Source organism: Balaenoptera acutorostrata, chromosome 12, assembly GCF_949987535.1.
Source record: "Balaenoptera acutorostrata chromosome 12, mBalAcu1.1, whole genome shotgun sequence".
In the NCBI taxonomy this organism is placed as follows: domain Eukaryota; kingdom Metazoa; phylum Chordata; class Mammalia; order Artiodactyla; family Balaenopteridae; genus Balaenoptera; species Balaenoptera acutorostrata.
Window position 1 is genome coordinate 74,155,491 of NC_080075.1, and position 27,699 is coordinate 74,183,189.

Genomic DNA, 27,699 nt, shown 5'->3' on the forward strand with positions numbered 1-27,699 from the left:
TACACTTTAAAAAAAAAAGTAACCCTATACACAGTATCAGTCCTTTCCCAATCCCTCAACCCCTCCAGCCACTGGCAACCACTAATCTACTGTCTGTCTCTATGGTCTTGCCTATTCTGGACATTTCACATATATAGAATCATGTAATATGTGGTCTTCTGTGACTGGCTTCTTTCACTGGGCATAATGTTTTCAAGGTTCATCCATGTTATAGCATGTACTCCATTCTTTTTTTTTGCTGAATAATATGTCACTGTATGAATGGATTTACCATATTTTGTTCATCCACGTATCAGTCGATGGATTTGGGGGTTGCTTTCGCTTTTTGGCTGTTAGGAGGAGTAAGACCCGATGTACATGTGTGTATAGGTTTTTGTATGGGCATATATATTCAAGTCTCTTGGGTATATACCTAGAAGTAGAAGTGCTGGGTCATATGATAACTTTATGTTTAACATTTTGAGGAAATGCCAAGCTGTTTTCCAGGGCAATTGTACCGTTAACATTCCTACCAGCAGTGCATCAAGGTTTCAGTTTCTCCACATCCTCACCAAAACTTGTTATTGTCTGATTTTGATTATAGCCATCTTAGTGGAGGTGAAGTAGTATCTCATTGTGTCTTTTTTTCTTTTTCTTTTTTTAAAATAGATATGCTTTGTTGCTTATCTATTTTTTAAAAATATTTATTTATTTATTTATTTATGGCTGCGTTGGGTCTTCGTTGCTGCGCGTTGTGGTGAGCGGGGGCTACTCTTCGCTGCGGTGCGTGGGCTTATTGCGGTGGCTTCTCTTGTTGTGGAGCACGGGTTCTAGGCACACAGGCTTCAGTAGTTGCAGCACGCAGGCTCAGTAGTTGTGGCTCGCAGGCTCTAGAGCACAGGCTCGGTAGTTGTGGTGCGTGGGCTTCGTTGCTCCGCGGCATGTAGGATCTTCCCGGACCAGGGCTCGAACCCGTGTCCCCTGCATTGGCAGGCGGATTCTTAACCACCCTGCCACCAGGGAAGTCCCTCATTGTCTTTGATTTACATTCCACTAATAGCTAATCATGTTGAACATTTTTACAAGTGCTTCTTCACCATTTATATATTTTCTTTGAAGAAATGTCTGCTCAAATCCTTTCCCCAATTTTCAGCTGGGTTATTTGTTTTATGATTGTTATATTGTTTATATATTCTGGTTATAAGTCCCTTATCATATATATTATTTAGAAATATTTAATCCCATTCTGTAGGCTGTCTTTGCACTTTTTTATGGTGTCCTTTGACACACAAAAGTTTTTAATTTTGAGAAAAATCCGATTTTTTTACCTTTTGTCATTTGTGCTTGTAGTATTGTATCTAAGAAGGATTTGCCAAACTCAAGGTCATGAAGATTTACATTTATGTTTTCTTCTAAGCGTTCTGTTGTTTTAGTTTTTACATTTAGGTTGTTGAAGTCCTAAGCAGTACTGCAGAATGTGACTATATTTGGAGATAAAGTTTTTAGAAAGATAATTAAGTTAAAATGAGGTCATTAGGGTGGGCCCTACTCTAATATGACTGGTGTCCTTATAAGAAGAGGAGATTAGGATACAGACAGTCACAGTACAAAGGGAAAACCATGTGAGGAAACAGGGAGAAGATGGCCATCTACAAGCCAAGAAGAGAGGCCTCAGAAGAAATCAACCCTGCTGACACCTTGATCTTGGACTTCTACCCTCCAGAACTCTGAGGGAATAGGTTTCTGTTCTTTAGGTCAGTCTGCGGTACTTTGTTATGGTAATTCTAGCAAATTAATACAAAACCCCCACTTGGTCATTGTGTCGATATATTATTTTCTTAAATCACTTATTTGCATGTTATTTATGGCTGCTTTGGTGCTACAATGGCAGGGTTGAATAAGCCTGCAAACTCAAAATATTTACTATCTGGGGCTTTAGAAAAAAATTTGCTGACACCTGCTCTAGTAGCTACTTAGGAGGGGCTTAACGTGCACAGTACTGAGTTCTTGCATTTTAAAAAGTTATATTTTTTTTTCCTATAGCCTTTGATGCTTGAAAAACAGCATGGATGGATGGATATAAAATCCTTAGCATGTATTTTCTTTCCTTGAGTTTTTAGAAAATGCTGAAAATGCTGCATCACTATAGGCTTGCTTTGCTCTTAAGAAGTCTGATGCCAAATATTTTGGTTACCAGACTCCATAACAAACTACCCTAAAAGGAACGGCATAAAGAAAGAACCATTTTGATTATAATTTCACAACATTTGGGGTCAGAAATTCGGGTAGGATTTGGCTGGGTGATTCTTCTGTTCTACGCGGCTTCAACTGGAACCACTCAGTGGTATTCAGCTGATGGCTGGACTGATACAGAATTCATGATGACTTCTCTCGTATCAGCTAGGATCAGGTAGACCCCTCTTCCTCTCCACGTAGTCTCAGAACCTCTCCACAGGGAGTTAGATATTTTACATAGTGGCTCGGGGCTTCAAGGGCAAGTGTTCCCAAAGACCCAGGTGGACTCTTCAAGACTTCTTATGACCTAGGCCTGGAAGTCTCGTAACATCACATATTCTATTGGTCAAGCAATTTGCTTAGGCCAACCTGGATCAAAAGAAGTGATACAGAATATACAGTCATCTTTAATGTACTGCAGCCTAATTTTCTTACATCTTTAAATAATTTGAACTTTTTATATGGAGGCCTTGAAGATTATCATTGTTATTTTTTGTCTAATAGTTTTTATTTTATTTTTTATTTTTAAAAATTTTGGCGGTACCACATGGCATGTGGGATCTTAGTTCCCTGACCAGGGATTGAACCCATGCCCCCTGCATTGGAAGCACGGAGTCTTAACCACTAGACTGCCAGGGAAGTCCCTGTCTAATAGTTTTAAGAGCCTAGCTCTCAAATTTGATCATTCTGTGGTCATTTCCCCAAGTACATGTGAGTCCTTTCATTTTGTAGGTTTATATTTTCTTATTTCCAGAAAGTTTCTTAGATTATAGTTTCATCATATGTGGAACTTTGCCTACATATATGTTGGACCTTCTATGCTTGTATTCAAATGACATTCCAAAGAGAGACAGAGAAACAAGCACAAAGGTATGGAGGCAAGGGAAAGTAGGAACATTTCAGGAGTTTGGATGGGGGATGTGTAGGAAGAGACAAGAGATGGAGTGGACAAGGGCTTGATAGATGGAAGGTCTTGTGTGCCAGCAGTGACACCACAAGCGGCAAATTTAAAAAAAGCAATTCTGACATGCGGTATGGAATATGGATCAGAAGGAACAAGACTGCAGGAGGGAGACAAGATAAAAGGGTATTGCATTAGCCTAGGTAAGCGGAGCTAAGAGGGACAGAGTGTAGATTTATGTTTGAGGAGAATCAGTGGGATTGTTGGGTGTGGCGGGGGTGGGCGTGGGTAAAGAATGAAGGATGACTCCCAGGTCCTGGGCAACCAAGTGTCCAACAGTTTTAGACAAGTAGAGCTTGAGGGGTCTCTAGGACATCCAGGTGGAGAAGTCTAGTAGGCTTGTGTGTACATGGAACTCAGATGAGCGGTCTGAGCTAGATAATGCACTTGGGAGTTGCCGATATACGATATACGTGGCAGATGAAGACAGGGCGGATGCAACGGCTCAGGGAGAATGTACAGGGTGCGATGAAAGCTGAGAACAGAAGCCTGTAGATGGAGGAGTGGTCAGAGGGGTTAGGAGATGAGTCCCGTTGTGAAGGCCAAGGGGGTGTCAAAAGAGTGGAGAGCTCTGTGTCGTCAAATGTCACCAAGAGCTCTAGTAATAGAGGACTCAAAAATGGCCTGGGGCATTTAGGATGAAGCCAGCGCTTACTGACTGAGAGCAGTGCAGCGATGTGGTGGGGACAGAAGCTACAAAGCTATGGGTCGGGGAGTGAGAGGGGGCTGAGTTGGCAGAGATGAGTGTAAACTACTTTTAAGACTTTTGTCTTAAAAGACAGGGAGGGAATAGTAACTGGAGCATGATCTATAATGACAGAGGTTTCCTCCTTTTTCTTTAGGACAGGAAAAGCTTGCATATGAATAGATGGTGAAGGAAAAGGACAAGTAGGTAAAAGAAGTCAGTAATTTTGGGAGTGAGAGTGATGACTGCAGTACGTTTGAAAGAAGTTTTCTGAGGATGTGTGAGGTGATGAAAAACAGAACCGAGATGGAGAGATGCTAATATGAATATATTTAAAGTGGTTAATTTCCAGAATGGCTAGTCCACATATTGAAATTACTTTGGTTTCAGTCAGTAGAGCAAACAGAACAAACCATATTTACATATTGTTTTACATCATTTACATCTCTTTTCTCCAGAGGACAGGATCAGTGTTTTACCCTTTCAATGCCTCCCTCAAAGTTGGTGTTCAATGAGTAGTAAATGAATAAACAACGTGTCTTTTACCTGTATTCTAAGTATCTTAACATATTCAAAACATAGTTAAGACTCTGCATACAAGTGAAAAAGTCTTCTAAGCATGCAAAATAGTCACAAAATTCATGAGTGATAGGTGATGCCAGTTTTTTTGGAGTAATCTGTTTACTCTCACTTAACAAAGTTGGTTACCAGCATTTCCTTCACCACAGGGGTTTAAAAATAGGAAGATAAGAGGGGGAGGAAGAGGATGTCCTAAAGACAGGCAGGCAGACAGACAACAGCAGAAGGTGGTACGATCTGCCTTACCATAAGGTGCCAAAAAGCAGTGAAAAACCAGACTCAAAGCACAGGGGCCTGGGCTCTCTTAGCTTAGGGATTTACATCCTTCACTAACATACCAAAAGTCCTTAAAGGACACTGCTGTCTTGAGCCTTAAATAAAGTTGAGAAAATGATCCTTTGAGCCGTTAAAAAAAAGCTTTGCTGTTCCTCATTTGGCATCATCTCCTGTTTCACATAGTTTGGAAAGGATTCTATCAAAACCGATATTAAAACAAAAAAGCTGATGCTGAGATGGTAAACCTTGGTCACTCTCTGTTCCTTTGCCCAAGCTGTTTACCTAGTTTTTGATGCCCTCCCTTTTTTTCTCCTAGGATTTCTCTCTTTTTCTTCCTTGCAGGCTGAACACAAACGCCACCTCTTCCAGGAATCCCTCTGCATCGTCCAAGCGGAAGTAATCTCTTCCTCCTCTGCCCTCCCACAGCATCTCACCGTGGCTTGGCTTTGCACGGATCACCAGACCTGCTTGTTTACACGGCCGGTTTTCCACTAAGTTACGCGCTCCTGGAGACCAGGGACCTTGACGGTGTACCTACACAGCACCTGGTGCAGTGCTACAGCGCTAGGCACGGAGTCGGTGCTCAGTTAACGGTTGCTGAGCTGAATTAATACGGAAAAATCACTCAGGGCAGGGTCCCATGCTCGAGGTGCGGATGAATGATTCATGGGGGTGGTTCTTTGCATTCTTTACCTTGTAGTCACGTCGGACCGAGCATCCAGCCGGCGGGGCGCATACCTGTGGAGTTGGAACGCACCTCCGCCGCCCGCAGCTGGCTCACGGGAAAAGCCCGCAGGGGGCAAGTTTACTCCGTCCGCCCGGAACCCGGCCGCAGGGGGCGGGACTCCAGGGGAACTCGGCCCGCTGGCCCGCCCCCTCATCGGCGCGGCGGAAGCCCCGCCCCCAGCCGCGCGCTCGCGCAGGCGGCGCGTGCCCGGCCCCCGCCCTGCGCCCTCGCGCCCTAGCGCCCTCGCACCGGGGGCGGGCTCGCGGCGCGTGCCGGGCGGGGAAGCGGCGCGAGCCGGGTGCCTGAGAACGTTCGGCGCGGGGGCGGCTCCGGGGCCTGAGCGGGCGCCGCCACCGCCTCAGCCTCGGAGGCCGGGCCGGAGGAGGCGGAGGAGGCTGCGGCCGCCGGAGACCTTTTCGACGCCCCCAGCTCCGGCCGGGAAGTGAGTACGGCGGGGGTTTGTGGCGGCCGCCGCAGGCTGCGGGAGAGGAGCGCGGTGCCAGAGCCTCGCGCCCGCGAGAAGCGGGAAGGAGCCCGCGCAGCCCCCTCACCTCAGGAGCCTGCGGGGGTGCAGGGCCGGGAGCGGCGGAGACGGCGCGCGGGGAGCCGGGGCCGCTGCACAGCGCGCGCTGTGAGGGGAGACGGCGCCGCGCGCCCGGACCTGGAGGGGCGAGCGCGGGGGATGGAGCGGAGCTCCGGGCCGCCGCCGCCGGGCTCTGAGCCCCGGGCCGCGGAGGGGGCTCCGGGGTCCCGAGCGCGCTGTGGCCGCAGGGCGCGGAGCCGGGGTGCGGGCGCAGGGCTGATGCTGCCCGTGCCCGGCTCGCGGGGAGGAGGCTCTGCCTTAGGTGTTTAAGGGGGCGAAGGAGGCAGGTCCTGGCAGAGGGCAGGTGAGGCAGGCAGGCCCTGGCAGAGGGAAGGGAATTTATTTCACATCACCTCAAAACACTATTTCCCGAGGCGCCTATCAGTGAACCTGTGCACCGAGGTCACCCGTTAAAGGAAAGTGTCCTGAGAGGAGGAAGGATGCAGCTAACGAATGCTTGCTGTTAAATTCCTGTGCCAGGCCTTGGGATTAGGGAGACCTTCCAGCAGTCTCAGCAAACGTTTATTGGTTAGGTACCTTGGGTAGAGAACCGTGGTCAGCACTGGGGCCACAAAATTGTGTAAAACACAACCATCATTTGCTATTTAAGTGCTGGTAATTTGGTTGTAAAGGTATGCGTATGAAGTACAAAGCAACATTGAATTTTGTCTCATTCACTTTAGGTTTCTTTTCCCCAGTATTGGGAAATTGGAGCCATAAAATTGCTTGCTTTGAGGATTAAAGCAGGAGGGTCAAAGAAGCTTGTGGGAGGTACTTGGGAGAGTTTTGAAGGAACTTCTGCGTAACATTTAAGGAGAGAGAAGGGAAACGGAAATTGGAAAGAGAAAAGAAGTTACCTTTCTTCCCAAGTAGAATGAAGCTCCATGACTATTAACTGCTAAATCCTCAGTGACAAGAACAGTGCCTGACCCACAGCAGGCACTAAATACCTACGTATTGCCTGAATGAATGAACCAAGCAAGGTTTTGCTCTATTTTACACAGAGCACTATTGATTAATCTGGTGTTAGGGATGGCTGAATGGACTTCCCTTGTTCCTCAGGTTCTCTTTTTTTTTTTTTTTTTTTGCCGTGTGAAGTAACCCAGGTTCTTAGGTCTGGGCATTTAAAGTGATGGCTAAGGTGACGGAGTTGTCATATCTTGTGGTCATGCTGCCACTTTCACATCTTTATTGCATGTTGGCTGCCAGGAGCTTACTCCTTGGGCCATTGCTTCAAATCATCCCGTTCTGGCCCTTTTCTATCACTTGAGGAAGGAGAGTACTTTTGTCTAGAGAACATTTTTTCATTTTTATCTTGGTTCTTGGATCTTAGATCTGTCATAAGAGGATGTATCTCTGCTCTTCTGTAAGGGCTGGGATTCTGCCTTTTTTCTGCCTTGGTTGGATTTCTGGACTCTCGAGCTCCAGGCTGCTGTTTCAGTTGCCTGGGTTGCAGTGCCTGTTGGGTTACTTTGTCTGCCAAATTAAAACTTGACCTTTTATGAGTTCTGTGAGAATTTTTATCGTACATAAATGGAATTACTTTTGAAGGGGGTTGTGTAGTCAAGGTAGTGTTGGCAAGGCTTTTGAGTGTCCACTATGTGTGAGAGAGGAAATTTCTACTTAGTTAGGAAATCAGATTTAAAACCAATAGAATGCCAAGTTACCACTTGTTTTATATCTTTAGTATAAATCTCTCAGGATCTATGTTTCCTTGTATAAAAATAAAATATTAATTCAAATTTGGCATTGTGTAGTAAGCCTTGAAGAACTAAGTTAATTTCTCTTTAGTTTTATGACTGTGTACTCAAGAGTGCAACCAGCAGGTGTCTACTAGTTCTTATTTTGGGGTGCCTAGGTCCTGTAATTTTGGATGCCTTGTTCTAGGTTTTCTCAGTGATATTGTATTTTATTTATTTATATATTTAATTTACATTTATTTCGAAATCAACTTTACTGATGTCTGCACAGATGTCCTGTGCAGAGCTGGTCTAGTGGGGTTATGTCTGATAAACCCACTGTAAGTTGAAAGTATGGTAAGTTGAAAATGCATTTAATACACCCAATGTACCGAACATCATAGCTTAGGCTAGCCTACCTTAAACATGCTCAGAACACTTACATTAGCCTACAGTTGGGCAAAACCATCTAACACAATGCCTATTTTATAATAAAGTGTTGAATGTCTCATGTAATTTATTGAATACCGTACTGAAAGTGAAAAACAGAATGGTTGTAAGTATCTCGGTTGTTTACCCTGTGGCTGACCAGGAGCTGTGACTCATTGCCGCTGCCCAGCATCACGGGAGAGTATCATACTGCATATTGCTAGCCAGGGAAAGGATCAAAATTCAGATTTGAAGTACAGTTTCTACTGACCGTGTATTGCTTTCGCACCATCTAAAGTCAAACCATGGTAAGTTGGGGACTGTCTATACTTTGTAACCACTATCCCAATCAAGATATAGAAATTTACATCACCGTAGAAACTCCCTCATGCTGGTTTGCAGTAAATACTCTCATCACCTCTCATTTTATTTATTTCTAGTTATATAAGTGTCAGGGCTGTGGCATCTAGTGCAGGAAGTATACTGCCCAATTTTAGGGGATGCCATTCACATCGGAGTGCCTGTGAATGGCAGCTCCTGGAGTTGTATTGTGCAGCCTGGGGCTGTGTACTGCAGCTCTGCAAATGGCTCATGAATGTACACTCTCTTATTAAATGCTCAAACAGTACAGACAGAATACAAGGCCCCTTGACCCACTCCCTTCTCCACCGAAACGGCAGTTAGCAGTTTGTTGTGATCCTTCCAGACCTTTCTCTATGCATTTTCATCTATATATAGATAATACAGGAAAAAGTAGGGTTTCCTCCGATGCCCACATTAATGACATGATACTGTAGACATTGGTCTGCAACTTTTTCCTAACAGAATGTCTGAGATCTTTCCATGATGGAACATAAAGATCTACCTGGTTCTTCTTGACTACTACACAATACCATACATAGTATATATTGTACTGTAGTTTATTTAATCCTCTCCTCATTAATGGCCATTAAAGCTGTTTGCCATTTCACCATTGCCGCAGTGAATGAAAAGTAGAATTGCTGGGTCAAAGGGGTGCATGCTTTAAATTAATTGATGGAGGTTTAACCATGTTGCCACTTGTGGATCTGGTTCATTTATTTTTAAAAGCTGAATAGTGTTCAATTGTAGACTTAAGTCACTGTTTATGCATCCTTCACTAACTGTGGGACTGTTAGGTTACTTCGGATACTAATTCATTGCTGGATTTATGTGTTGCCAAAGCATCCTGCCAGTCTGAGGCTTGCCTTTTCCTTTTGTTAACAGTGTCTTTAGTTGTATACAAGTTTCACATTTTAATGTTATATTTATGGAAAATTTTACACTAAATTAACAAAATTTGTTTCTGTGTCTGGTTTAAGTAAATTTTCTCTACCCCAGGGTATGAATTCTATATATCTGTATTTTCTTCTAAAATTAAAAAAGAAGTATTGCTTTCTGTGTGGAATTTCTATATGGTGTAATGAAGTGATATATATATTTTTCAATTTGGAAAACCAGTTTTTTAGCACTTTTCCTCATTTTTTTTTTATTGTGGTAAAATATACACAGCATAAAATTTACTATTTTAACCATTTTTTATTGTACAGTTCTGTGGCATTAAGTACATTTACATTGTTGTATAAACATCACTATCCATTTCCAGAACATTTTTATCTTTCTCAACTGAAACTCTGTATCCATTAAACACTGATTCCCCATTCTTTTCTCCCTCCAGCCCCTGGCAACCACCATTCTGCTTTCTGTCTCTGTGAAGTTGACTACTCTCGGCACCTCCTATAAGTGGAATCATACATTATTTGTCCTTTTGTGTCTGGCTTATTTCATTTAGCATAATGTCTTCAGAGTTCATCTATATTGTAACATGTGTCAGGATTTCCTTTTTTTTTTTTTGACCTCTCCTCGAGGCTTGTGGAATCTTAGTTCCCTGACTAGGGATTGAACCCAGGCCCTCGGCAGTGAAAACGCCAAGTCCTAACCACTGGACCTCCAGGGAATTCCCAGGATTTCCTTATTTTTTAAGGCTGAATACTATTCTGTTGTATGCATACATTATGTTTGCTTATTCATTCATCCATCGATGGACACTTGGGTTGCTTCTGTCTTTTGGCTATTGTGAATAATGCTGCTATGAACATGGGTGTGCAAATATCTGTTCAAGTCCCTGCTTTCAATTCTTTTGTGTATATACCCAGAAGTGGAACTGTCCATGATATTAAAAAAATTATGTACATAACTGAATATGACCAAAATGGGTGGATAGTACAGAGAGTCCCTATAAACCCCGTCTTCTTCAGGGGCACTTTCCCATTATTAACATCTTGCATTAGTGTGGTACATTTGTTACAACTGATGAATATATATTGATACATTATTATTAACTTAAGTTCATGGTTTAATATTAGGCTTCCGCTCTTTGTGTTATACAGTTCTATGGGTTTTGACAAATGCAAAATGTTATCACATGACATTTCATGTAACGTCGTTGCAGTATCATACAGAATAATTTCATTGCCCTAAAATCCCCTGTATTCCACCCATTCATTCCCCCCTCCCTCCTGCTGAGCTCCTGATAACAACTGATCATTTTACTGTGTCTATAGTTTTTGGCTTTTTAAAATAAATTTATTTATTTTATTTTTGGCTGTGTTGGGTCTTTGTTGCTGCGCGCGGGCTTTTCTCTAGTTGCGGTGAGCGGGGGCTGTACTTAGTTGCGGTGCGCGGGCTTCTCATTGCGGTGGCTTCTCTTGTTGCGGAGCACGGGCTCTAGGCGCGTGGGCTTCAGTAGTTGTGGCACGTGGGCTCAGTAGTTGTGGCATGTGGGCTCTAGAGCTCAGGCTCAGTAGTTGTGGCGCATGGGCTTAGTTGCTCCGCGGCATGTGGGATCTTCCCCGACCAGGGCTCAAACCCGTGCCCCCTGCATTGGCAGGCGGGTTCTTAACCACTGCGCCACCAGGGAAGCCTTGTGTCTGTAGTTTTGCCTTTTCCAGAATGTCATGTGGTTCGGATCATGCAGTATTCTAGGCTTTCAGACTGGTCTCTTTCACTTAGCATTATGCCTTTACATTTCCTCTGTGTCTTTTCTTGGCTTGATAGCTCATTTCTTTTTATTGCTGAATAATATTTCATCGTATGAAAGTACCACAGTTTGTTTATCCATTCATCTATTGAAGGACATCTTGGTCTAGTTTTTGGCAGTTATGAGTAAGCTCCTATAAATATTCATGTGCAGGTTTTTGTGTGGACATACGTTTTCAGCTTTCTTGGGTAAATACCTAGGAGCATGATTGCTGGATCGTATGATAAGGGTATCTTTAGCTTTGTAAGAAACTGCCTGTCCAATTTTGCATTCCCAATAATTTTAAAATTATATATCCTAGCACCCTAAATGTACTTAAAAAATAAATCTTTGTCAGACTGTTCTGTAAAATTAAACCGCATCTGGTATGAAGTTATATTCTAATTGTTGCTTTTGTTGGCTGTCTTTCTTAGCATTATACTTCTTTATATGTTTTGGAGTTTTGATTTACAGACTCATTTGAGGGTGAGTACTTTTGCTTTTGTTTCTCTTATTTCTGTGCTCACCCTTCTCTGTGTGGTGATGTTTCAGGTGCTTCCACTTATTGACTGGACTCTAGTCAAGAAATCAGATATGATGATGGTCAGGGTCCTGCTCTTTGAGGTAATTGGGGCTATTTTAGATCCACTCACAGAGTGTGTGAATGTCTTGGTTCATTTCCTGGTCATGAGGCTGTGTTTTTATCTTCTCACTTTTCAGAGCCCAGAACACCACATAAGCCATAGTTCTAGGCAGAGACTGACAGCAGTACTTTTTCACTTCCTTTCAGCTCTAGCCTCATCCTTGACTTTAAGCAGTGAATCTGGCTCAGATGTCTCCTCTTTCTCCACCTCCTTCACTCTGTGTCACTGTTGCCCTGAAGGAAGTATACACCTGCTTCTCGACTCAGAGTCCAGCAAGCCTGTAGCTTCAGTCCTGCTCGCAGTTTTGTGTATCTGTTCTGTTTTTTTTTTTTTTAATTATTTATTTATTTTTTTAATGCTATTCTTGTCTGCTTACATTCTTTTTATGTATGTATGTATGTATGTATGTATGGCTGTGTTGGGTCTTCGTTTCTGTGCAAGGGCTTTCTCTAGTTGTGGCAAGCGGGGGCCACTCTTCATCGCGGTGCGCGGGCCTCTCACTATTGTGGCCTCTCTTGTTGCGGAGCACAGGCTCCAGGCGCGCAGGCTCAGTAATTGTGGCTCACGGGCCGAGTTGCTCCGCGGCATGTGGGATCTTCCCAGACCAGGGCTCGAACCCGTGTCCCCTGCATCGGCAGGCAGACTCTCAACCACTGTGCCACCAGGGAAGCCCTCTGTTCTGTTTTTGATCCAAGTGGAGGGTTGTCTTGTTTTTGAGCTTTTTTAGTAACTTAAAAAATATATTTAAAAATATCTATTACTGTGTATTTGGAGCAGAGGGGATGCATCGAAGTGTTTACTTACTGGGCTGCTTTGACTAGAAGACTTAAGTGACCAGGCTTCTTTCTAAACTTGATACCACTTATCCTGTTTTCTGTGTTATTGCAATGCCTAGACCCTCCAGTGCAAAAGTTGAATAGCAGTGATGATAATGGGCATTTTAGTCTTTTTCCTGAATGGGAATGCTTCCAGTGTTTCACTGTTAGATATGGTATTTACTAAGGTTTCTGGTAGGTGTCTTTTGTCAATTTAAGGAAGTTTCCTTCTATTCTTGGTTTATATTTTTACTGGGTGTTGAATTTTATTGCTTTTTGGAATTTGTTGAAATTATCATTGATTTCTCTTTAATATGTTAAGAGTAGGACAGACCTTTCTGAGTTGTAGATAACTGAGAGAAACAGATATACTGTATTTGATTTACTTGTTAATACATTTTTAACAACCAAAAAATGAACTTTTAAAGAAAACACATTTTGATCTTGAATTTTTGTATATTAACAATATTATGTATAAGCTATATAATATTATATATATATATGCTATATATTACGGCATTTTAGCAATAATCAGGTTTGGACCAAATATTCCTGTAACTAAGCCTCACTATAATCAAATAGTGTTCAGTAAAAAAAATTTTTTTTAGGGGGGAGTAACTTTAGGGACCCTATAAGGACTTTTTCAGTCCCTAACCATTCAAGCTTCTTCCTGGCTTCTTTTTCTAGACTCTTTACTCCCTCCTTTTAATTTTTATCTCTGCTTGCTCTGTCTCCTCTTGCCAGAGAGAGACTTTGTTCTGCAAGTAATAACAACTGTTATTTAGTGTGAGGCTACTGTATTCAAGAGATTTTCATAGATAATGGCTACACTGTAATCTTCACCACTGTGGAAACTAGGTATGGTATCTCCAGTGTTTGGGTGAGGAAATTGAGCTCGGAGAAGTTAAAACTTGTTTAGGGCCACACAGCTAATCAGTGACAGGAGTGATACTTGAACCAGGTGCGACTTGAAAGCCCATATTCTTTCTACATGCTCTCTCTAAACAAGACTTTTATGTTCCAAGTTCAACTTGGGTTTTGTTTTTTTGGCTTACCCACATGATTCCTGAGCATGGTGATATGACCACTTTGTGTCTCCAATATGATTTGCGTGAAAATTTTCCTTTAGTCAGGTACTTCATTGCTTTTTACCGGTGTGACGTTTTACATGTTCTTGAGCAGTTTCTTAAAATGACTAAACCTTTTTTAACTGCACAAACAAAAATAGAATAAATAGTGTCATGGTTAAGCATGTGGGCTCCGGAGTAAACTATGTTGCTTGGACCTTGAGTTTATTTTCCTTTAACTTTTTTTTTTTTTTTTTTTAGAAGGAGGGAGCTAGTATTTTTTTTTTAACAAAGTCTCTTTATTTATTTATTTTTTTTTTAAATTAATTAATTAATTTATGGTTGTGTTGGGTCTTTGTTTCTGTGCGAGGGCTTCCTCTAGTTGTGGCAAGTGGGGTCCACTCTTCATCGCGGTGCGCGGGCCTCTCACTATCGCGGCCTCTCTTGTTGGGGAGCACAGGCTCCAGACGCGCAGGCTCAGCAATTGTGGCTCACAGGCCTAGTCGCTCCATGGCATGTGGGATCTTCCCAGACCAGGGCTCGAACCCGTGTCCCCTGCATTGGCAGGCAGACTCTGAACCACTGCGCCACCAGGGAAGCCCTAACTTTTTAAATATTGTGAAATATTGTTCCTCAGAAAGGTATAGAGAATAAAAATTGTGAATACCTGTGTACACACCACTTAACTTAAGACACTAGGCTCCTTTTAAAGTTGAACCCCTACTCCTTCCCAGTTGTATTCTCCTCCCCTTCTGAGGGAACCACTAGTCTCCATTTGATGCTTTTCATTCTTGTACATATTTTCATACTTTTATTACATATGTAAGTAGCCCTAAAATGTATATTATTGTTTTGCATTAAAAAAACCCTTTATATTAACAGTATTAATTATATCTTTTTATAACTTTATTTTTTTTTTCTCTCAGTATTGTGAGACTCATCCATATGGATATATGTAGCTCTAGTGCATTTATTTTCTTGACTGAATAGGATTCTGTTATTGGGCTATATCACAGTTTACTTTTATGTTTTCCTGTGAGTTGACAATAGTGTGTTCTGATTTTTTTTGTTACTACAAATAATGCTGCTATGAGTATTCTTGTCACGTCTCTTTGTCTACACATGCATGTCTTTTAGAGTGTGTACTAGGAGTAAACTACTGGTATGTGTGCCATGCACATCTTCAACTTCTGGGTGTATTGCTAAATTCCACTCTCAAGTAGTTTTCCAATTAACATTCACACCAGCGATGTGTGGCTTCTGTTCCTTCCCTGCCTTGTCAACCCTTGGTGTTTTAGGCTTTATAATTTTTGCAAGTCTGCTGGATGTACCATGCAACCTTATTTTTATATTAATCTTACATGTTTTTTTGATTACTAATGAGTTTGAACGTTGCTCCATGTTTTTATTGGCTCTTAAGTTTTCCTCTTCTGTGATTTGCTGGTTTTCATCATTTACCTGTTCTGTTGTGTTGTCTTTTTCAGATTGATTTATAATTTTAAAATACATTTTGGACGCTAATATTTCACATAGATGGCTTCAAATTTCTTTTTCCAGTTTGTGGCTTCTCTTTTAAAACTTTAAAAAAAAATAGGATCTTTTTGGTGCACTTAAGTTTTGGATTTGTGGTTTTAATTTATTGTTTATGAAATCTTACCTGCAGACCACAGGCAGAAAAATTATCCTAGTGTCTTCACATATAGAAAAGTGGTATAATGGACCAGGAGTTAGGGGTTCTGGGTTTCTATTTCCATGCCTTTATTGTGAAGTACAACTATAGCCTGAGACTAGACATTTTATTTATTTGGTTGTGCAAAATATGAGACCTGGGTATTTCTTTTTTTATTTTTAAAATTAATTAATTAATTTATTTTTGGCTGTGTTGGGTCTTCGCCTCTGTGTGAGGGCCCTCTAGTTGCGGCAAGCGGGGGCCACTCTTCATCGCGGTGCACGGGCCTCTCGCTATCGTGGCCTCTCTTGCTGCGGAGCACAGGCTCCAGACGCGCAGCCTCAGTAGTTGTGGCTCACGGGCCTAGTTGCTCTGCGGCATGTGGGATCTTCCCAGACCAGGGCTCGAACCCGTGTCCGCTGCATTAGCAGGCAGATTCTCAACCACTGCACCACCAGGGAAGCCCGAGACCTGGGTATTTCTAAGCCCTTACATTCTGATTCTCCATTGCTTTGCCTGTGGTTTTTGTAGCTCATAATTAATCATTACTACCAACATGTTAACTGAAATTAAAGATATGAGAACTTAGAAATGAAATTTTGTTAACATCCAGGATTTTGGTATGAAGGCTGCATGCTGCGTATGTGCTCAAAAAGAAATAAAAGTAATTTGATTTAGGTTGGAATACATTTAATTGGTCTATTTTTTTCACTGATTCCAAAGTCATTTGAAAAAGTAATTCTTATGTATCTTTTAAAAAAACACTTTAGGGTTTTTTTTTTTAACTATAACTATAGAAATAACTAACAAGGATACTTTTTTCCTGAAATATGACTATGAAAACTAAAGCTTTGTGTCATTTCAAGAATGTACCCTTTTCTTTATTGTTCATGTTTTTATAAATTTATTTATTTTATTTATTTATTATATTTGGCTGCGTTGGGTCTTCGTTGCTGCACGTGGGCTTTCTCTAGTTGTGGCGAGTGGCGGCTACTCTTCGTTGACATGCGCGGGCTTCTCATTGCGGTGGCTTCTCTTGTTGCGGAACATGGGCTCTAGGCGCGTGGGCTTCAGTAGTTGTGACACATGGGCTTCAGTAGTTGTGGCTCATGGGCTCTAGAGCGCAGGCTCAGTAGTTGTGGCGCATGGGCTTAGTTGCTCCGCGGCATGTGGGATCTTCCTGGACCAGGGTTCGAACCCACGTCCCCTGCATTGGCAGGCGAATTCTTAACCACTGAGCCACCAGGGAAGCCCAGTTCATATGGTTTTAATATTTACCTATTAGGTAAGTAGTTTAGTATCTTTGCTTAGAACTAAAATTTCCTCTTTATGAACTAAGCAGCCCATGGCAGGTTTTAGGAAAAACTATGAGGTTTGTCTTTAGCAGACTAGAGGTGTCTGTTTCTCCTTTTTGTGCCTTACTTTCCCCCAGTTTTCTTCCTTCCTTCCTTCCTCCCTACCTACCTCCCTCCCTTCCTTCCTTCCTTCCTTCCTTTCTTTTTTCTCTTGGCTGCGGCATGTGACTTGCAGGATCTCAGTTCCCTGATCAGCGATTGAACCCGGGCCATGGCAGTGAAAGTGCTGAGTCCTAACCACTAGACCACCAGGGAACTCTCTCTCCCCAATTTTCTTATATCTATTTTCTGATTCCTTGGGCACACTGCATTTCTCGCTCTTTTACCGCCTTTCAATTTTGTTAAAACCCTTTCTCTATTCCAGATTTTTTTTTTTTTTTTTGGCTGCGTTGGGTCTTTGTTGCTGCGCGCGGGCTTTCTCTAGTTGCGGCGAGCGGGGGCTACTCTTCGTTGCGGTGTGCGGGCTTCTCATTGCGGTGGCTTCTCTTGTTGCGGAGCACGGGCTCTAGGCGTGTGAGCTTCAGTAGTTGTGGCACATGGTCTCAGTATTTGTGGCTCACGGGCTCTAGAGCGCAGGCTCAGCAGTTGTGGTGCACGGGCTTAGTTGCTCCGTGGCATGTGGGATCCTCCTGGACCAGGGTTCGAACCCGTGTCCCCTGCATTGGGAGGCAGATTCTTCTTTTTTTTTTTTTTTCTTTAAATATTACTCTTTTGTTCTTCTTACTCTTTTTATTTATTTATTTATTTATTTATTTATTTATTTATGGCTGCGTTGGGTCTTCGTTTCTGTACGAGGGCTTTCTCTAGCTGTGGCAAGTGGGGGCCACTCTTCATCGCGGTGCGCGGGCCTCTCACTATCGTGGCCTCTCTTGTTGCGGAGCACAGGCTCCAGACGCGCAGGCTCAGTAGTTGTGGCTCACGGGCCCAGTTGCTTCGCGGCATGTGGGATCCTCCCAGACCAGGGCTCGATCCCGTGTCCCCTGCACTGGCAGGCAGATTCTCAACCACTGCGCCACCAGGGAAGCCCTTTCCTTTAGTCTTTACTGTGGGATTTACTTAACTTCTGCCTGCAGACTTAGTCTAGCTCTGGAACACATTGCTTCCCTGACAGGGCTAATGAGGGTCCAGACGTTTTGTTGCACTAGCCTCCTGACCCTGTTTAACTGTGACCTACGGTCTGCGCAGCACCAGGGCTTGGGGACCTGTATTCTTTCCTCAGTCCTGGAGTCATCGTGTTTGCCCTGGAGGGGGTGATGTGGCACAGTGGAAAGAGAATAGGCTTTATTGTCAGATTGGTTGCCTACTCCACGAATTACTAGCTTTGGAATGTTAGGCCAAGTTAACTAACCACTTAGTCTCTAAATTTCCTCATCTGATTCTGCCATTCACATTCCTTATTTGCTCCTCAAGCCTAGCACAGTCTCATCTTTCTAGTTTTTTTTTAAGAGTAATGGTTTCCACAGTGGGAGGCGTGCAAAATGATCTTCTAGGCAGGGTATAACAAAAAAAATGGGCAATTAACTTTACTAATATTTAAATCATAGTTTGACACTTTACTTCGTCTGTATGTCTGATGCTATACATCAGGTACGGAAAGTGAGGTAACCTGAAGGGAGGATCATGGGCACACCACAACCTGGAGGGGCCGACAGTGTGAGCCTCCTTATTTGTTTGCTTACATTCTATTTGGACATATTACAGTTAACCTCTACCTGGTTTAGGGGTCTTTCAGATTATATTATCTGATTTGCATGAAATGAACCTTGATGAATGAATAGACAAAGGGCTTAAAAAGATTCCTGCAAAGAATCTGCGGATTGAAGTTTCAGATTCAACTGAAGACTGAAGTGCTAATGCAAGGACACATGAACAGCAAGAAACAAGCGGAGCTGGTACTTCTATTTATGTTATGAGATCGTTTTCAGTCAAATGCAAAGTACAAAACAGTAATGGTCTAAGCAGATTGAAAAGGAATCACTAAAAAAAACCCCAAAACACCCTTAACATTGTTAAAAATACTATTTGATGTATGGGTTTATATATACCATTGAGTATATTCTGCCTTAAGGCATTTGCTTAATGATAGTATGAGGCTAATATGGTCAGTTGAGATATTTTAAAACGAAGCATTCCGAATATGAAGACAAACTTACTGAGCTTTTTTCAGTGATGATCATAGTTGTGTGCTAATTAATATCTTTTTTTTTTTTTTTGCCTGCATTGGGTCTTGGTTGCGGCATGCGGGCTGTTCGTTGTGGCATGCGGATTTCTCTCTAGTTGTGGCTCAAGGGTTTCTCTCTAGTTGTGGCACGCGGGCTCCAGAGCGTGTGGGCTCTGTAGTTTGCGGCACTTGGGCTCTAGTTGAGGCGCGCGGGCTTAGTTTCCCCACGGCATGTGGGATCTTAGTTCCCTGACCAGGGATCAAACCCACGCCCCTGCATTGGAAGGCTGATTCTTTACCACTGGACTACCAGAGAGGTCCCTGATTAATGTCTTAAAATTTTATTAACTTAATGATATATTTTTGGAAGTTTCTTTGGAGATTTCTTACTTCAGGAGTAAAAGACAAAAAGCCATAAACTTTTCTTCTTCCTGTATATGAAATAATGCATAGACAAAAATAACAATTTTAGTTTGGTGACAAACTAAAAATCCATCCTTTGTTAGCAAATACTGTCGGGATACTCGTAGAAGACGTTGCTGAGGCTTTGAAATAATAAATATTATACCAGATTATGGAGTTTGTGAGCGTTTCTGTATATTTGGATAAAAGTTCAGAGGTTATGGTTTTTGGTGTAGTCCATTTTAATAATAAAATGTATGGAGACCTGCCTCTTTAACCCTCCAGACCACTAAAGGAAAGGTTTACCAGAGAATATACTCTAATGACTTAAAATTTTATTATGAAATAGGGCATATAAAGCATAAAGAATAATACAGTGTACCCAGAACCCAGCCTAATAAACAAATCATAGCTAATAGAGTTGGTATTCCTCTGCAGTCACATTATTCTACTTCCATCTCCAGAGGAATTTGCTTTTCTGAATTTGGTGATGCATGTTTTATGTGCACTTGTAAAGAATTTGTATTTTGTCATTATTGGGTGGGTTGTTCCACAAATGTCAATTAGATCTAGTTGGCTGATGGTGAAGTTGAGTCCTTCCATATTCATCTTGACTTTCTACGTGTATTGATCATAGAAGAGTGTTGAAGTCTCCAAGTATAAGTGGATTTGCCTCTCCTTTCAGTTCTATCAATTTTTGCTTATTTTAAAGCACTGTGGTTAGGTACAGAGACATTTAAGATTATGTCTTATTAAAGAATTCTGTATGTTACAGGCCCAACAATACAATTTTATAGATATTGTTTTATCTATATTGTATTAAAAAGCAATTGTTTTTTAAGTCAGTTAAGAGAATAAAGGAGAAGAAATATGTAATTGTACTGTCTTTAAAAAAATAAACTTTACTTTTTTAGAACAGTTTTAGATTTACTGAAAAATTGAACAATAATAGTTTCTATATGTATCCTACACCCTGTTCCCTCTGTTATTAGCATCTTACATTAGTATGGTTCATTTCTTGCAGTTAATGAACCAGTGATGATACATTATTATTAACTAAAATCCATACTTTTTAAGATTTCCTTAGTGTTTACCTGATGGCCTTTTTCTGTTCCAGAATCTCATCTAGGATACCACATTACATTTAGTTGCCGTCTCCTTAGACTTCTCTTGGGTTTGTCAGTTTCTTGGCTTTTTCTGGTCAAGTTTTTGATGAACCTTGACACTTTTGAGGAGTATTGGTCAGGTATTTTGTAAATTTTCCCTCAGTTGAGATTTGCCTGATGTTTTCCTCATGATTAGACTGGATTTATGGGTTTTGGGGAGGAAGACCACAGAGGTAAAATGCCGTTTTCATCACATCGTGTCAAGGGTCCATACTGTCAACATAATTTATCACTATTGATGTTGTACTTGATCACCTAGCTGAGGTAGTGTTTATCAGGTTTCTCCACTGTCAAGTTATTTCCCCCTCCCCCTTCACCTCTTTGGAAGGAAGTCACTGTGTGCAGCTCACACTTAAGGAGGGAGGAGTTATGTTCCACCTTCTTCAGGGCAGAGTCTCCATGTAAATTATTTGGAATTTTTCTGTACAGGATATTTGTTGATTCTTCATTCTCATTTGTATCAATATCAACTTAAGGATATTTAATACTACGTCATTTTGTTGCTGAAATTTTTCCAACTTTGGCCATTGGGAGCTCTTTCAGTTAGCTTCTGTGTCCCTTTGATATACCCCTATCATATGGTTTTTTTCCTCCCAGGACTTCTTTACTTTCTATACTACAAGATGCTCCAGGCTCGTTGTGTATAGTTCTTGCCTCAGGCATTTCTCCGAGGAGCTCTAGTTCCTTTTATTGAAGAATGGTATTATAAACAAAAATTTGGCCACTAAATGTGCTGATTGCTTTGGGATACTTTTGTTTCTAGGCCCTCTCAGTTGACAGAGCAAGGACATGTATATGTGTATACTAATGCATATACACATACCTACAAATGCTTTTATATGTAACTATCCATATATCTATATTGAGTTAACCATGAATGTATACTGATGTCTCCAATTGTAATCCATTCCATTACCACCTGGATCATTCTAGCTTCTCACCTTGCTTATCTGTAACCTCACACTTCACCATCTGCCATCTGTTTACTTAATTGTTCAGTTATGCATACATGCATAGCAGTATTAGAATTCTTAATCCATAACCTGTGGGAAACCAGAGTACAGTACTTATATATATTTTATTTTGTCTTTAGTTTTAACAGACTGTTCACTTCCAGAGTTACTTAGGTTACTATACTTTCCCCCACCCTGTTCAGTGAGGTTGTTTCATATATTTGTAATACAGTTAGATTGTTTTGTTATATTCTCCATTTCATTCTGGGGTTCTCTGACCTCCTAAAGGATTAAAAAAAATTTTTTTACATACATTAAGGTTCACTCTGTGTTGTAATTTTCTTTTGGTTTTCACAAATGTGTAGAGTCCGTGTCCACCATTACAGTATCATACGGAAGTTTTACCACCCTAAAAATTCCCCTATGCTTCACCTATTCATTCATTCCTCTTCCCTTCTTCCCAAATCTCTGGCAACCACTGATCATTTTACCATTTGTATTGTTTTGTTTTTTCTAGAAGGTCATAAAATTGGAATCATATAGTATGTAGCCTTTTCAGACTGGCTTTTTTCACTTAGCATTACGCATTTAAGCTTCCAGTTTTTTCATGGCTTGATAGCTTATTTATTATTGCTGAACAATATTCCATTTATGAAAGTAGTAGTTTGTTTATTCACCTATTGAAGGGCATCTTGGTTGCTTTCAGTATTTGGCAGTTGTGAATAAAGCTGGTATAAACATTTGGGTGCAAGTTTTGTGTGAACATTTTCCACTCAGTTGGTTAAATACCTAGTGCAATTACTGAATTGTATGGTAAGGACTCTAATGATTAGTTTTGTAAGAGACAGCAAAACCGTTTTCCAACCAGGCTGTCTGTGCATTCCCACTAGCAACGGATGAGAGTTCCTGTTGCTCTACATTCTTGTCATCATTTGCTATTGACAGTTTTTTGGATTTTAGCCGTTCTAATAGGTGTATAGTGGTATCTCGTTGTTTTACTTTGTAATTTCCTAATAACAAATGCAGTTGAACATCTTCTCATATGCTTACCATCCGTATAACTTCTATGGTAAGGTATCTGTTCAGATCTTTTGATCATTAAATTTTTTTATTTTATTATTTTTTTTGGCTGCGTTGGGTCTTCGTTGCTGTGCACGGGCTTTCTCTAGTTGCGGCTAGCGGGGGCTACTCTTCATTGTGGTGCACGGTCTTCTCATTGCGATGGCTTCTCTTGTTGCGGAGCACAGGCTCTAGGTGCGCGGGCTTCAGTAGTTGTGGCACTCGGGGTGAGTAGTTGTGGCTCGCGGGCTCTAGAGCACAGTCTCAATAGTTGTGGCACACTGGCTTAGTTGCTCTGCAGCATGTGGGATCTTCCCACACCAGGGCTCGAACCCATGTCCCCTGCATTGGCAGGTGGATTCTTAACCACTGCGCCACCAGGGAAGCCCTGATCATTTTAAAATTGGGCTGTTTTCTTATTGTTGAGTTTTAAGAGTTCTTTTCATAATTTGAATACAAGTTCTTCATCAGATATGTGTTTTGAAAATATTTCTTTCACTCTGGGGCTTGTCTTTTCATTCTGTTAATAGTATCTTTTGCAGAGCAGTTAATTTTGATAAGATGCAGCTTATCAATTTTTCCTTTCATGGATCGTGCGTTTTTTCAGTTTGGCCTTGGGCTTAGGCCATTAAATAATCTTTTCTAGGAACCTAACAGTTTCAGCTCCTTTCAGATGGAAGAAACTTTGCTTACATTCTCATAGCTAGGACTCTGGTCTTCTTTCATTTTGTAGACTAAAGCTGTACTCTGGTTCTTCTTCGTTTTTTTAATTTTACTTTAAAGATGTTTATTGTTGCATTGTTCGTAGTAGTAGATAGTTGGAAATAATTGTCAACAGTCAAGGCTTGGATGAATGATCGTGATAAAATTCCATTCTGTCATTCAAAATTGTGGTTTTGAAGAGTATTCAGTGACATGGAAAGGTGTTCAAATATATTGTTAAAGTTTTCCCCCAGCTTTTTTGAGCTATAATGACAAACAAAATTGTATATGTTTAAAGTGTACAACATAATTTGATAAATGTATACATTGTGCAGTGATTAGTGCAATTAAGTTAATTAGCTCATTCTTTTTTGTGTGTGGTGGTGGTGGTTTAAGATCTACTCTCTTAGCAAATTTCAAATATACAGTAGAGTATTATCAACTATAGTCACCATGCTGTGGATTTGATGCCCAGGATTTATTCATCTTGTAACTGAAAGTTTGTATGCTTTGTATTTTCCCGTTTCTCCCACCCCCAGCCCCTGGCAGCTACCAGTCTACTCTGCTTCTACGATGAATTTGACTTTTTTTTGGTATTATTAGATTCCACATATGAGTGCGATTACATAGTATTTGTCTTTTCTCTGTCTGGCTTATTTCACTTTGTGTTCTGATTTTTTTTAATTGGGTGGAATGAAACTCCTAAGTAGGGTGATTAGGATCCTGTGAAGATCAAACACATTTAAATAAATGTACCTAGTGGATTTCACAGGATGAACCACAGGAAGAAGGGGTTGCAGAGTCCTGAGATCACGGAGTCAGAGAATTTTATTTGTGCATTCATGTGGACAAAGATTTTTGGCAGTTGAAATGGGAAAAAAGGGTGGATGTGAGAGTGATTATGAGGAAGGAAATGGCAGTATTTGAAATCAGAGTTAGTATGTGAAGTGAATGATAAGGAGGTGTTGGTTACTTCTAGATTACGAGGCTCAGAAAAGTCAAAGTGCCAGGAGTCCAAGTGGAAGGAAGAAGAGAGATGTGTTTACATTCATGTAACTGTTGATCTTTAAAGTTATTATCAGGAAGACAAGGACATGTAATCAGGTGTGGTAGTAGGGTTAGATCTTTGTTGAGTGTGGACTGTTAAAATCATAATTACAAAGATGGAGGTATTAGTATCCATGGAGCACTGGGATGGAGTCATGCTAAGGCCTGGGGAAATCATTTATAGTAACCTTAATTTATGTGTACTCCATACATTTGGGTTTTATGAAATCTGAACTATAAGCTTGGTTGAAATGAAAAGACTTAATATTTTAGTTTGAGTTCTACCAGAAGCTGACTCTTAGACAAGGATTTGCGTGCAAGTATTTTGTTTTGGAGGTTGTCCCTGCAAATATCAGCAGGGGACCGGGAGGTGAGATAGGGAAGGGAAGTTAGCAGATAAAGGTTTTGTTATCAAGCAAGTTACCACTGTGGGTGACAGAAGCTTATTCCCACTGGGGAACTCTAAGAGCCTGTGTAAAACATGTCCTCAGATTTATACTCTTTAAGGGGGCAAGGTAGGTAGAGTATATACCAACTAAATCAATCATTGGTTAAGACTGTTTCTAGGGAGTGGTAAATTTATAGCATTTCAGGCCTGTCATGCAAGGAACAAAATGGACTTCAGAGGTCAGAGCAAGCCTGGTTTCTCTGTTTAAACAAACAAACAGAAAATGCAGATGCTGTCAGTCAGTATGGAAGGATTCAGTAAAGGCCAGGAGATATGGGGAAGGGGAGCACCCTATTCACTGTTTCCTTAATACCTGCTCTGCAGTTCCAGCATCTCCAGTTCATTTTCTCTAGGCCACCAAAACCCGCATGCCCAGCTTAAATGAGCCAGTCTAGTGGCATATTAGGACTGGCGCCAGATGTCCTTTTCAGAACATTAAATCCTGGGTCATGGGATGAGTACCGCCATGTCAACAAACTTTGTCTTACTTTACACTTGGCTCAAGTTCAGCACTCTCAAGGTCCATTCCCAGGTATGTTCTTCCAGTTCCTGTTAGTGCATATCGTCAGGTCCAGCAGCTGTTTTGATGAATCAGCCTTTTTCCATCCAAAGCAGGGACAGTACCTTCCCTTTCTGATGATGCAAGACTTGACCCTAGTTATTAGCGTAGAAGCAGTGAGGGAGGTAGGAACAGATCCTGAGGAGGGTCAGCATCTTCTGAGGCATGCATCTCAGATGAGAACTTTGCATAGTCTTTAGGCAGAGGGGACTGCCTTTGTAGCAAGAGCAGAGAGCCAGCCACTTCTTCAGGCCTATAGGGTTCAGGGGAATCTTGGCTGGACTATGAATTCAGTCTTCTTTGTTAAGCTGCCTACTTTCATAAACAGAATTTGAGCCTGATTTTTAGCACAATCTGCTCTCAAGTTGTGGGAGCTGAGGGCTCCTTAAAAAGTGCTGCCATGGAGGTCTCTGGCTCTCATAACATGCTCTGAGTTGGTACTTGGCTGATTTAAGCCTTGACATTTTCTTTCTTCTGTGCATCCGTCCTACTTAACAAAAGCTCAACCATTTAATTGTCTTTAAAATTCCCAGTTCTCCTATCTCTCTCAAATGCTAAAGCTATTGCATAAGCCAATCATCTTCTTCTACCTGTGTCCCTTACTAGCTCCACCACATCATGAGTCTTAGTACTATCCATGCAGCAGCACACCAAGGGTTCTCACCAAGCTACTTACTACCAGCACTGGGATCCTTGTCATCTGTTGGCGAGTGATCCACTTACAGAATTCATCTTGAAGGTCTGTTTTACAGGATCAGATCTGTCTTATTTTGGGTTACCCTAGAAGCAAAAGCTCTATAAGGACTCAAGTGCAAATTAAAAAAACAAATTTTTTTTTTAGATCCTAGGAGATACTGGTAGAAGAGTGGAGAAGTAAGACAGAGAAGAGAAAGTAGCCAATAAAGGATTTCTTATCAGGCACCATGGGAAAGCCAGACGTGTAGTAATGCAATATCAATTACTATTGCTTTAGGTTGGGTTGGCATGCTTTTACTTAAAGGACCAGATGGTAATTATTTTAGACGTTACATGCCAGATGCTCTCTGTTGAAAACACTCGACTCTGCCATTGTAGCATGAGAGCATCCTTAGACAATACATAAATGAATAGGTGTGGCTGTGTTCCAGTAAAACTTTATTTGCAAAAACAGGTGGCAGGTCAGATCTGGTCCAGGTACTATAGTTTCTCTAGCTTGCTAACGCCTGCTTTACGTGTTCTCTTGCTCCCAATGCCACAGTAATCACACATGCAGATGTGGGCTCTGAAGTGGCATCGGCAGTACTTGTAGTTTCGTGGTCATCCAGATGATCTAAAATATGTTTATATTAATTTTTTTCAAGATTAATCTGGAAATAAAGGCAAAGTTTAGAAAACTGTCATGAAGAACTTAGGGATCTCCAGGAATTCATAATTCTACCTTGAGAAAAAGTGATTTAAAGAAATAGCAAAAGTAGAAGAAGTATATAATAAATGATATATATTATAAAGGACATTATGATTCTCTGTTTTAATCTGTGTTTAGCATTTAAAATTTGTATTACCCAGTGGGAGACCAAGTTTGGGGACAGGGAGGAGGTTTTTGAATATCTTCGTTTCTTTGTAATTATAGGCTCCTGGTACCAACTCTTGTTTTTTTCTCTAGGACCTAGATTTCATTAGATGTTTGCTGTTTCTGGTTGCTTTTTTTTTTGTCTTAATTTTCTTTCTGTTTAAAACTGTTTCCTCTTGGGGGCAAATTGTTAGGTAACCATCATGTACGTTGAAGCCTATTTGGTAACATTTCAGTGATCTAGGAAAGGGATAGTTTTAATGATCAAAATATTAATTGCAGAATGTTAAAGAATATATTTACATTTTAAATTTTCTTTAGGATATATTTATAACTAAACTTTCAGCAGGCAGTTTGCTTTAATAGATATGTAATTTGTGTAGTCACCATTTAATTCGTGATTCTAACATATTTGAGAATGTTATGTAAATCACTCCATGATTTACAGCAGTTTAATCTTCTTAGGGATATTTTGCTTATGCTATTTGTCTAGATAGTTTTTTCTTCATAGAGAAAGGTGAAGTTTGGCTGAGATGTCACAGATTTTGCATAAGTAGGGTCCATGCAATGGGCTATTGTGTTCTAGCTTTTTAAGCATAGAGATTTGAAAATATGCATCTAGAGGCAAAAATTATGAAAGAAGTTTAATGAAAGGGTTGGGATTCTACTCTACTGCTTCTGAGTTGTGTGTCCTTGAGCAAGTTAGTGTTCTTTTCTAGGCATCTGTTTCCTAATCTGTAAAATGGGGATAATAATAATAATAATGCCAGCACCCAGAGTTGTTGGGAGGATTAAATGAGATAATGCATGGAAAGAGTTTTTTCTTAAACAAAGTGACTGGCATAGCCAAAGTCATGCGATTAAAAACTTACATTTAGGAGTTCTTTGAGTTTGTGGATGAATACCTTTTTTGTTTAATACTTTTTAGTATAA

At 41.0% G+C, this 27,699-nt stretch overlaps 1 protein-coding gene across 28 annotated transcripts in view; it reads left to right on the forward strand.

Annotated features, from left to right (window-relative positions):
* The first annotated feature begins 5,643 nt into the window (after positions 1 to 5,643).
* DTNB (dystrobrevin beta) overlaps positions 5,644 to 27,699 on the forward strand; it is a 255,206-nt gene continuing 233,150 nt past the window's right edge. For all 28 annotated transcript variants that reach the window (XR_009009899.1, XR_009009898.1, XR_009009901.1 and 25 more), the window contains exon 1: positions 5,644 to 5,884. The gene's annotated coding sequence lies outside the window, so the exon portion shown is untranslated. The remainder of the gene's footprint in view (positions 5,885 to 27,699) is intronic.